Genomic DNA, 12,892 nt, shown 5'->3' on the forward strand with positions numbered 1-12,892 from the left:
AATTGAAGCAGGAAGAAGAAATGCAGTCTCCAGGTGGTGGCAGAGTTGTGAGACATAAGATGCAGAAGCAGCTAGTGCCCATATTTCAACATTGGAAGGAACTGGTCATAGTGATACCACACAGAGGTTGAGCAAAACACAAAGAGATAGAAAGTCTCAGAGGACAGAAATTCCAGTTTCCAACTCTGACTATACAAGGCATCTTTATTTTAACATATCTGGATTTTGACTCAAAATTCTTTTATTTACAAGGTGAATTTATCTTTATTCAAGCTAGTTATATTGGGTTTCTGCTACTTGTAAGTAGAAGAGCCTTGAGTAATAGAGCCTGAGAAACATAAATAAGAGAGAAGTATTCAGGGCCTTGAAAAGCAAGCTGATTTTGTTAAATAAACCTTACTTGAAAAGTTGGTCACCATGTTTGTGTGGGGTGTTTCTCCATGAAGTGTTAGATACGAGGCAAAGTGTGATGAAAATCTCATCAGAGCACATGTGGATCTTTTGTGTAGGATCAAGAAAATAGCAATAACTTAAAACATGCCACAGTGAGATTAAGATTTTGTTCACTTAGCTTTCTCTCCTCCCCATCCTGCCACTTAGAACTACTTGATTGGGATAAAACTCAAAGGAGAGTTGTGTATCCACCCATCACAAGAATTCTAATAACCATGATGATACTCAAACAAACATTCTTTTTGTATCACAGTAGGCTTTACACCATACAAGATAGATGAGAAGCAAAGCAGTTTCTTTTCCACGGGAGCAATCCAAGCTTGTATGTAAATGTTAGCCAACAAATTGGAGTTTTATAACTTCGAAAAAATGTACTTTAAAGTTATAAAACTGCAACTTCATGCTTTTTCCTATCCCTTGACAGTAAGCAGAGAATATATGTCTGGGATTCTCATGTGTTATGCATCTTCCCATACAATTCAAGCCCCATTCAATCCAATCTTTACTATGGATATTACTCTTAATGTATATAATGGTAATTATACCATTTCACCGGGCCTTTGGATTGTGATTCCCAGGTAGTGACAGACAAAATTAAGTCCTAGACTAGAAATCTGGAGATGACAAGTGGCATTGCCATTTATTTATTCTATAAGTTTAGGTAAATTAATCTTTGCTCCTCTTTAAGGCATTGAGAGAAAGAAATAATACCTACATTTTGCAGTGGTTATGTGACAGAAGTTTATTACTCAATTAATTAAAAAATATTTTTGAGGACTCAGGTGATCTTTTGGAAAGTAACAGTGAACAAAACAAAACTAGAAACTCCCCACTTTCCTCAAGCTCATCATCTAATGTCAGAGACAGATTATTTTGGGTTATATATAAAGGGTCTTCAAAAAATTCATGGAAATGCGTATTACAAAAAACCATGAATGGATTCAAAAATGTTTTTGCACCACAATAAACTTGTTTTTTAGTTCCATTTTCTAATAAACTTCCTGAATATGTCCATTCATCTTATGTAAGATAATGACAAGTGCTAAAGAAGAAAATAAAGTAGACAAAGGGGTTAGTTAAGTACATAGAATGGCTGAAAATTTGGAAACGTAGCTAGGGAGGACCTCACTGAGAAGGTGATATTTGGATAAAGACAAGAAGGAAGGAGAAGCCAAGCCATGTTCGAGGTGAGTGATGCCCAGGTGGAAGGAAGCCACATGAGCTATAGTTGTGAGGATAAGCTGTGTAAGGTAAACCTGGAGGAATAGAAAGAAAATCATTGTGGATGGAGTGGAGAGGTGGATGAGAGATCATGGGAGACTTTTCTAGGCCCCCATAATATCTTTGGTCTTTGCTTTGGGTGAGATAGAAAGCTACTGGAGGGCTGTGCAGTCACTGCCTTAATAGTTCCTAAACCTGCTGTAGCACAGAGGGAGTTTAAAGAGGTGGAACCAAAGGTTTGGTTTGATCTTATCCTCTGTTTTCACTTTTAGCAAGAGCATGATGGGTTAGGGTCATGGCCATGTAGTGTCTTGGTCTTTCCAGAGAGTAAGACATCCCTCTGCCCTTCTCAGGAATGTCTGCTCCTTTATCACTGTCATCATTTCTTGCAGGCTCTGGGTGGGGGTGGTGTCAAGCTGGCTCAGACTCTGCAGTGCAGTAGGTTGATATTTTTACCAAACACCTATTAGTATTACTGCTTTTCCAGGGAGCAAATCTTATAGTCATATTTCCTCTCCATCAGCATGGATAGGAGCTTGTTAAATATATTTACTTAGTAGTTTTACAGTCATTATGGGAGTTAATTATTCAGAGCTCAAGAGAGCACAAAAATAGAAAAACAAAGTGTGTTGATCAGAGAGGAAAAATCGCACCTGCTGGTTTTCTTGCATGACCTTGATCTTGAGATAGAACTGTATGGGAGGGAAGTTGGCCCGTAATGTTGAAAGTGAGTTTTTCCCTCCCTCTGTGTTCACAGATGTTCTTAACTACTCCACTCATCCCTGAGAAAATCAGAAAATTAAGGTTAGAGATGTGCTCAAATGAGCACTTGCTATTCAAAACAATAATTTTAAAAACTCCCTTGATACAGTAAGCAAACAAAAAACCAGATGGCTTTCCTGCTTTTCCTTGAGTTTATTTTAGGGAGGCATTTAGCCAAAACTTGCCAGGCTTGAGTGATGCTGGTTGAAGACTATTCAAGGTGCTCAACATGAACCCAATTTAATTTCTTTATTAAACATGTTTATCAATACTAATAAATATTACTCAGGGTTCTCCAGGGAAACAAAATAATAGGACATACACACACACACACACACACAAAGAGTGAGAAACAAAATAATGAGATTTATTATAAAGAATTGGTCCATGGGTTTATGGAAGCTGAGAAGTCCCGTGATATTTACAACCTGCAAGTTAGAGATTCAGGGGTCAGTTGTGTAAATTCTAGACACTAATGGTGTAAGTCTTAGTCCAAGGACATAGAAGAAAATGTCATGTCCCAGTGGAAAATGCGGATTCAATATCCTCCCACCATTGCATTCTACCAAGGCCCTCAATAGCTTGGGTGACACCACCCACTATGGGCAGTGCCTGTTGCTTTTACTCAGTCCACCAGCTCAAATGGTAATCTTCCTGGACACACCCAGAAATAATGTTTGACCAGATATCGGGGCTTCTTGTGGTCCAGTCATGTTGACACATAAAATTTACCATTACAGCATATTTCATTTTTTTAAATATACTTTTTTTCTAACCATCTACCTCAACTAAGAAATAATAATATCTATTTGCTGCACTGCCACAACCCTGTTGCAAAAATTTTTGGAGTGTGGAGTGTATTTAAAATGAAGAATCTGTACTTCACTGGAAGAGGATGAATTTCACAGCTATAAACAATCTTTTTATGATGTGACTTCTGGTCATGGGACAATTATATTCATCAAATGTGTTTGCAATAAATGGGAGTAAAATCCCTGAAATCATAGGCAGCTTACTTTTTTTTCAAAATAAACACATTTATTAATAATATCTATGAAAGATCATATAGGGTTTCTAATGCATCTATGATTTTTACATTTTCAAGGTAACTATGAGAAGAGACTTGGTGAAATAGATTGATAAAGAAGAAAATTGAAGTAAATAAGATTAAGGAGCAGGGAATATGTGAGATTTATATTTTCTAGACCAGGTAATTATGATCTGACTCAGTTTAAATTGGACTTTATAAAAACTGGTTCTTTAAGAGTTACCTAGGTGAAACTAATTTGTGTTCAATGAGTGTTAGATATTTTTCAATTTCCTTACTTTTTAAGAAAAGCCTGACTAATTGGAAGGAAATTTAAATCAACATATTGTATGAACATCTATTCTGGTGAGCTGAAGTTGGTAGGAATGTATTTGCCTATTTAAATATATTATTAGGTGATAGCAAATCTAATGAGGAAGCATTCTCCTTTTCATTAGGAAATACCTTTTATTCTAGTTCTTTATCAAAGGATTCATCTTTCTACAGACTGTTTCCTTCTCAGCCATAGTGATCAGCTGAGGAGTAAGCAACTACTCCAAGGACAGCCATAGAACCCAAACCACTCTCGTTTTGGAATAAGCATATATCACCCAAATTGACCCACATCGAAGCCTTTCTCCATTTTTTTTTTAATTTTTAGGTAATGAAAGAATAGGAGTCTGTCTTAGAAGTCAGAAGGTATAGGAAGCCATGTGTCAGGTGTGAAAGAGGTAGGGCTGCCTCTTAGTGTCCATCTCTAACACTGTCTTTATACCATTTCACCGGGACTTTGGATTGTGCTTCCCAGATAGTGACAGACAAAATTAAGTCCTAGACTAGAAATCTGGAGATGACAAGTGGCATTGTCACTTGGGGAATCACCAGGTGAGAAACAAAGTAGGAGTCCTGAACTTGAACTAGCTCTAGCTACTCTTGAAACCTAGTCCATCCACGTTCTTTCTGGTAGTTGAGGCTGACTGTCTTTGAGGCTGAGATTAGGAATGAAAAATGCTTAGGTGGGGTGCTATTTACCCTAGGGGTTAAGATGCAGATTAGGATGCTCACATCTCACATTGGAGCATTGGATTTGCTGGTGTGAACTCCTGACTCTAGCTTGCTGCTAATGCACTGTAAAAGTCAGTGATGATAGCTCAAGTAATTAAGTTCCTGCTACTCACTTGGGACACCTGGATTGAGTTCCTGGCTCCCAGCTTTAGCTTTTTCTGGGGGAGTGAACCAGCAAATGTGAGCTTTGTCTTTGTATCTGTTGTCTGCCTCACTCTGTCTCTCAAACACATTTTTAAAAAGAGAAAAGGAAAAAGACCTATGATCATGAGCTTGATCTTTATCATGTGGTATCTCTGACTACACAGAAGCTAGAAAATATTTTCCACAGCCACTTAAAAATTGTGAAAATCTTAGCATAAGTTTGTTTTCACAGGTTGAGTTCAATACTTAACTAGCTTATTTGTTTTTATGAATGATGCCTTAAAACAACTTATTGATGTTTGTTCTTCATTTAGACACAGTTCCATATGTAGCACACATCTTGGGCAGAAGCTGAAATTACAAATAAACAGCTTATGTGGGAAGGCAGCTAGAAATGTTACCTTACCTTTTTTAGCTATATTGTGATATTATTGACAGTTCTCATTCTATATTATTTTACCTTTATTGAGAGAACTCTCTGCTCTGATAGTGAACAAGGATTTAAATATGTATCTGAGCATTTTCATTGTGTTACATATATTTGTTGTCATGTAAACATATATATATTTTTCTGTTACACACATACACACACATATTCCCACATATACATGTGCTTATCATGAAACTTACAATGATGCAATTTGCCTTTACTGAAACTAAATTCATTTCCACTTATCTCTGGATCTTCGCCATATGTCTTAATGATGAAGAGACATTCATTGGTAGATTTTTAAAAATTTTGATTATTTTGTTGCAAAAAGTCTGACTTTAGTTTTTATTTTGCTCAGCATTTCATGTTGCTCATTTACTCAAACAGTTAATATCTGTGGTCTACCAGGAAGCTGTTGAAGCATCCCACAATCATCAATGCTAGTATGCAGATAGACACATTGCCATTGTTGACATCAACAGATGTAGCATTTTCATACCATACAGAAAGTAATGGTGCCTGACATTTCCAGGTTGAAAGCTCCCCTTTGTTTCTTGCAAGAATGGAAATAGACTTTGTGGCCTTCTCATTCCCTTGAAGATTGTATGTAAATGTTCCTATAAAAACATGATTTCTTTTTGTTATTTCATGGAAGTTGGGAAATAAAGGTGAAGGGAGAAAATTGCCAAACCAAAGATGATTTTAAAAATAATTTGAATTTTATGTAACAAAAAATAGAATTAAGACACAGAGAGTAACATCACCACCCCCACCCCCCGGCCCAGATGGTGAGTTTCTGTAACATTTCCATAAAGGACAAACAATTGGATACTTTGTAATGGGAGTATTCAAACAGCTGAACTACTCTGATTCCGTGGTATGGTTTTATACTTTACAAGCCGGTATTGTTCTATATTGGGGACAGAATGAAAACCCAATGATGTATATCCTGAGAAATAGCATACATCATGTCAGTGAGGCAGCATTAGCACCCAGGGTTTTTAGAAAGTCCCCCTGACTCAGCTATACTTTGATTAGCACTCATTTTCTACTGAAGTGCTAGCAAGTAAAGCAAAATGACTTGTGATTTTTGTTAACTAAATTTTTGATGTGTTGTGAAACACAGGAAGAATTAACAGCTGAATATAATAAATCTGTGAATTGAGGTCAGTAGTATTTATATCCTGAAACAGAAAGCTGCATTTTAATTACTTATATACAATTTGGAAGACATTGTCTGATACTGTAAAATTTGAGGTGTGTCTGTGTTATCCTATACAACACAGTAGGATGAGGAGGACCTGAAAGGTAGTATAAACAGGTGGGTGAAAGTATTGGTGAAATTAGAAATAAACTTTAAAGTTGACACATAACTGTATATATTCATGGGGTACAATGTGATACTCTGATACATGTATTTATTATGCGATGACCAGATCATAGTAATTAGCATATCCATTACCTCAAATGTTTGTCATTTCTTTATGGTAAGACCATTTGGAATCTGCTCTGCTATGTGTTTTGAAATATACATTACGTAATTGTTAACTATGTCACCTAAAGTGTAATAGAATATTAGAATTTATTCCACCTATCCAATCATAGCTTTGTATCAATTAACTAATCTCTTCTTCTGATGAGACTTAGAAAGAAAAAAAATCAACAGCCCAGGTGATCAATTTCAGTTCACAACTGATCACACTGAGAGGCCTAAGAGTCAAAGGAATCACACAAACAAGATTCATGTCTGCTAATACTAACTGATAAAAAAAAAGGGGGAGAGAAGTATCCAACATGGGAAGGGGGATACACAGCAGACTCATAGAATGACAGATGTCCTAAATAGCACTCTGGCCTCAGAATCAGCCCTTAAGGCAATTGGATCTGGCTGAAGAGCCTATGAGAGTATTTTAGGCATGGAAAGCCAAGACATGCTGGGGGAAAAAAAAAAAGATGAAGAAGAAGAAGAAGACCTAAATGAAGGATCTCAGCGAGTGTGATCCCAATGGAAAGAACGGGGCCATCAAAGTAGGAGGTACCTTTCTCTGAAGGGAGGATAGAACTTCCACTTTGACTATGGCCTTGTTGGAATAGGATCAAAGCCGGCGAACCCTAAAGGCTTCCATAGCCTCGGCAACTCAAGGTTAGAGCCTAGGGAGATTACTGATGCCATAAACAAGAGTGTTAAATTGTTAAATCAACATCAGGAGTCACTGTGTACTTATGTCCCATGTGGGATCTGTCCTTAATAGGTTGTCAAAGGTGAAGTAATGATATAGCTAGTACTGAAACAGTATTTTTACACTTTGTGGTTATGTGTGGGTGCAAACTGATGAAATCTTTACTTAGTATATACTGAAGCGATCTTCTGTATATAAAGATAATTGAAAATGAAAAAAAAAAAACCCTTGGTTTTAAATTGGAAATTACATAGAAAAATAATCTTTTTAAAAAAAATATCTTGCAGAATCTCGGTCATTAATGTGATGTACACTGTTATTTAATGCTATAACTAGTACTCCAACAGTATTTTTTCACTTTGTGTTGCTATGGGAGGACAAACTGTTGAAATCTATATATATACTAAACCGATTTTCTATATATAAAGAGAATTGAAAATGAATCTTGATGGGAATGGAAGGGAATGAGTGGGAAAGGGGAGGGTTGCAGGTGGGGGGGAAGTTGTGGGTGGGGAAGCCTTTGTAATCCATAAGCTGTACTTTGGAAATTTATATTCACTAAATAAAAAAATTAAATAAAAAAAAAGAAAGAAAGGAAAAAAAACTTTTAATGAATTTCTCTAATCATAAGCTTTAGTTTGCATTATTTGTTTTTAAATGTTTTAGTATTTACTGTGAATTTCCTTTAATAATAAAATAAATATTTTAGACTAATTAAAGGAATACATGATTTTGTAAAATATTTAGGTCATTTAAAAAAGTAAAAATAAGAAAAATTGTTATTTACTATCTCATCATCTAGAAATAATGATTATTAAAAGATTGAAAGTAATTACTTTCAATCATTTTTGTATGCAAAGTACATTAAGAAATCAACATTTCAAGTAGTATGTCATAGTGTTATTTCCTCTTTTGCTTTTTAAATCTAAAGTTATAGAACAAGCATTGATGTTAGTTAGAATGACCTAAATAGATCTATAGCAACTACATAATGTTTTCTCCTATGAACATAGAGAACTTTAATTTTTGTTGTGCTGGCAATTTACAACATCCACAACTATTTTGCTATTTTAAATGAATCTCCACTTTATATTTTAGTAGCAATTTGGCAATGTCTAATAGACACGTACACCTTGCATTATAATTGGAGTTATAAATGTGAGGAACTCTTGCCCATGTGTTGATGAAAAGAAGTGTCGTGGCTGCATTCTCTACAACAAGCTAATTGTTTTCTTACGAAGTTGTTCTACAATGCCCTGTTATTTATTTAAGCCATGAAATAATGGACAGAGTTATACAGTGAGGATAGTACACTGTAAGGGTATTTCAGCATATAAGATGAACAAACTAGAGTTATATTGATATAGCCAGAGGGAGAAGTTTTACCTTTCATTTGTGAAGAAATAAAAAAAAAAATGCATAAAGCTCACCAGCTCTCCTCCTTTCCTACATCCTCAAAGGTATGACTATTCTAAAGTTGCTGACCATCATGTCTCTGATGTATTCGCTTCAACAATCATTCCACAATATTGGAGTTAGTCGACAGTTTAACCTGGTCTTCTAGTTATCTGGGATACAACAGAAAATGGAGGAAAAGAAATCCCTGCTCTGATGGAGATAGGGCTTGCCTTCCAGTTGGAGGGAGACAGACAATAAAAACCATGGTTCAAAAAATATATTCTAGGGGCTGGTGCTGTGGTGTAGTAGGCAAAGCCTCAGTCTGCGGCACCAGCACCCCATATGGGGGCAGGTTTGTGTCCTGGCTGCTCCTCTTCCCTCCAGCCCTTTGCTGTAGCCTGGGAAAGCAGCAGAAGATGGCCCAAGTGCTTCAGCCCCTGCATCCACGTGGGAGATCTCTGGGTCACATGAACACAGAAGAGTCACTGGCCGGATGTTGCCATATCCCCACAGCTGCTGACAGTACTGCTGAGAAGATGGCATCCTGTCTCAGCCAGTTGCTGTGTGTGCACACAAGGGCTTCTGCAGCTGCTGTTTTGCCGAATATGGTTCCAGTCCTCTCTCAGCTGGGCACTGCGTGCCGCTGTGGGGAAGTTGGTGTGAGAGAAACATGGCCTTTTTTACTTCCACTGGGTCTGTGAGTACCCTCTAACCCCTAGGGCTCCAGGCTGGACTCATGCCACTCTCTCCCTCTGGCTGTATCTCCATGGGTTCCTGCAGTCTGATCTCATCTCCATCTCCAAGCTGGTGCCCTCTCCAGCTCTCAGCTGCTGGAGTCATGTGTTGTGTCTGTGTTAATGCTGTGTGTCTACACCTCCCCCTGAAGTCCATGCTGTTCCTTTTCCTTCTGTAGACTTTCTACTGCAGTTTTCTCTTTAATTCTCCTCTGAGTGTGCACTATCTACACTTTTTCGTTCTTTTTTTATCCTTAGCCTAGCATGATATGTCATTTCCTATTCTGCCATCTTGGAATCACTTCTATTGTTTCTTAGAGATTTTTTTTTTTTTTTTGACAGACAGAGTGGACGGTGAGAGGGAGAGACAGAGAGAAAGGTCTTCCTTTTTGCCATTGGTTCACCCTCCAATGGCCGCCACGGTTGGCGCGCTGCAGCCGGCGCACTGCGCTGATCCAAAGCCAGGAGCCAGGTGCTTCTCCTGGTCTCACATGGGGTGCAGGGCCCAAGCACTTGGGCCATCCTCCACTGCACTCCCTGGCCACAGCAGAGAGCTGGCCTGGAAGAGGGGCAACCGGGACAGGATCGGTGCCCCGACCGGGACTAGAACCCAGTGTGCTGGCGCCGCATGGCGGAGGATTAGCCTAGTGAGCCGCGGCGCCGGCCAGAGATTGTTTTTTGAGGAATTCTTAGTTTTGAGGGTACAAAGAAATTTGAGGCACAAAAAAGTTCATGGTGCATATTAGTTAGCAATGTAAAGTAAATGATAAATTCATGGAAAAATGGAATTAAAAATGTGAGTGTAAAATTTTTGACATTAATGCATTTTTTTTCATAATGTATATTTTCAATGTATATTTTGAAGGTCTTGCTTATGAGAGATTTGTTTCACCATAAGGACAATAATCACCATTATTATGGAGTTTCATACATTGTCACTTGACATAAATACCTTATTTAATGCTTCCAAGAACCCTATGAAATAGGCAAAATTATCCTTATCTTTCGGTTGAAGAAGTCAAGTCATAGACATTAAGTGACTTAAAAGTGACACAGCAGTATTTGAATTCCCATATTCAATCCCTCAGTATTAAAAAATTTTCTGAAAATTACTTTTGTCAATTTTATTTATTTATTTATTTTTAAACTTTTATTTAATGAATATAAATTTCCAAAGTACAGCTTATGGATTACAATGGCTCCCCCCCATAACTTCCCTCCCACCTGCAACCCTTCCCTTTCCCGCTCCCTCTCCCCTTCCATTCACATCAAGATTCATTTTTCAATTCTCTTTATATACAGAAGATCAGTTCAGTATATATTAAGCAAATATTTCAACAGTTTGCCCCCACATAGCAACACAAAGTGAAAAATACTGTTCGAGTACTAGTTATAGCATTAAATTACAGTGTACAGCACATTAAAGACAGAGATCCTATATGATATTTTAAAAAAAATTAATTAATTTTCTATGCAATTTCCAATTTAACACCAGGTTTTTTTTTTCATTTTCAATTATCTTTATATACAGAAGATCGATTTAGTATATATCAAGTAAAGATTGCATCAGTTTACACCCACACAGAAACACAAAGTGTAAAAATACTGTTTCAGTACTAGTTATAGCATTACTTCACATTGGACAACACATTAAGGACAGATCCCACATGAGATGTAAGTACACAGTGACTCTTGTTGTTGACTTAACAACTTGACACTCTTGTTTATGGCGTCAGTAACCTCCCTAGGCTCTAGTCATGAGTTGCCAAGGCTATGGAAGCCTTTAGGGTTTGCTGACTTTGATCTTCTTCTGATAGGGTCATAGTCAAAGTGGAAGTTCTCTCCTCCCTTCAGAGAAAGGTACCTCCTTCTTTGATGGCCCCATTCTTTCCACTGGGATCTCACTCGCAGAGATCTTTCATTTAGGTATTCTTTTTTTTTTTTTTTTTTTACAGTGTCTTGGCTTTCCATGCCTACAATACTCTCATGGGCTCTTGAGCCAGATCCTAATGCCTTAAGGGCTGATTCTGAGGCCAGAGTGCTATTTTATTTGATAGGTAGACAGATAGAAACATCTCCCACCTGTTGGTTCACTTCCCAAATGTCTACAAAAGACAGGGCAAGGCCAGGATGAAGTTGGGAGCCCAGAACTCAATCCAGATCTTCCACATGAGTAGCTGGAACCCAAAGACTTGAGTCATTACCTACTTTCTCCCAGAATATGCCTCAACAGGAAGCTGGATCAGAAATGAAGGAGCCGAGACTCAAACCAGGCATGACAATGTGGGATGCAGGTGTGCCAAGCAGTGACTTAGCTGCTGTACCAAATACCTCACCCCAGTTTATAAATTTAATATTTGAAAATTTTCATATGATTTAAAAAAAGGCTAGTATTTTCCTGTTGGAAAGAATTCTCATAGGATTATTCCTGTTCTTGAAATTAAAGTTTTTCTAATGATATATCAAGGTGTGTGTTTCTTTCCATTATTTTTCCAGAAAACTATGAACAAATTGGTTTGAATTCTGAGGGCTTTTTTCACTTTAATTTCTAATTATTACTTTTTCCCCAATTATCCTTTCATTCTATAATGTGCCTTACTTTTCTTGTTCTCTGTACTTTGAAAATACTTCTTAAGTTCACCTGCCACATGAGCAATTTGACTTAACTTAACTTCCAATAATGATAAAAAAAACCTGATAATTTAATGGCCTTTAAATTCATCTTTATTTCATCTTAGCCTGTTTCTTTTCCAGATCTTAGTGTTTTAACCTAATTCTCTTTCCAATCCATCACCCAGTTGTATGCTTATAAGTCTTTGCACTTTTTAAATGGTGAGGATGTTTGGTTATTTTTTTGTGTTAAGAAAATAACTTTATTTTAATAAAATAATTTACTTCTGGCTCTTGTGAAAAATTTTCTCAAAGATTATTTCATTATCTGGACCATCGTGATGATATTTCTTTCTGCTCATTGAGGTTTATTTATTCCATAGTACCCTCTTGGTTTCTCTTACATGTATGAATCAAAAACATGAAGCAATTTATAATGACTTCTGACCATCTTCTGGGCTGCAAGATTAACTCCCTCCTCAAATTTGTAGCAAGGCAGCCAGCCAGAGAGCCTAGATTCTTGAATATAAGGTTAGTAATTTTCCGTGAGTCATCTCTATTGCACAAAGCTGAGATGTTTCTTTATCAGCATCCATCTATATTGCCCCCTATAATCTGAGTTCCCTGGCCTGCAGGAGTAAAGAGTTCATTAAAAAATCTCATTTCTCTAAATGTACTGCTATTCTCATCTTTTAATCTACAAGATTTTGCCTATAGATAGTTTACTTTTATGAAATTCAGTGCAAGGTTGTCCAATACATCTCTCATCTTACTGCTATCCTTTTGTTTTCTGGAAGCTGTAATGTCTGAATTGTTATAAAAAGACAGATGGTGAAAAAGACAAAAAGCAGTTCTTTCTTGTAGTTCT

The sequence above is a fragment of the Lepus europaeus genome, chromosome 4 (genome assembly GCF_033115175.1).
Source record: "Lepus europaeus isolate LE1 chromosome 4, mLepTim1.pri, whole genome shotgun sequence".
Lineage (NCBI taxonomy): Eukaryota > Metazoa > Chordata > Mammalia > Lagomorpha > Leporidae > Lepus > Lepus europaeus.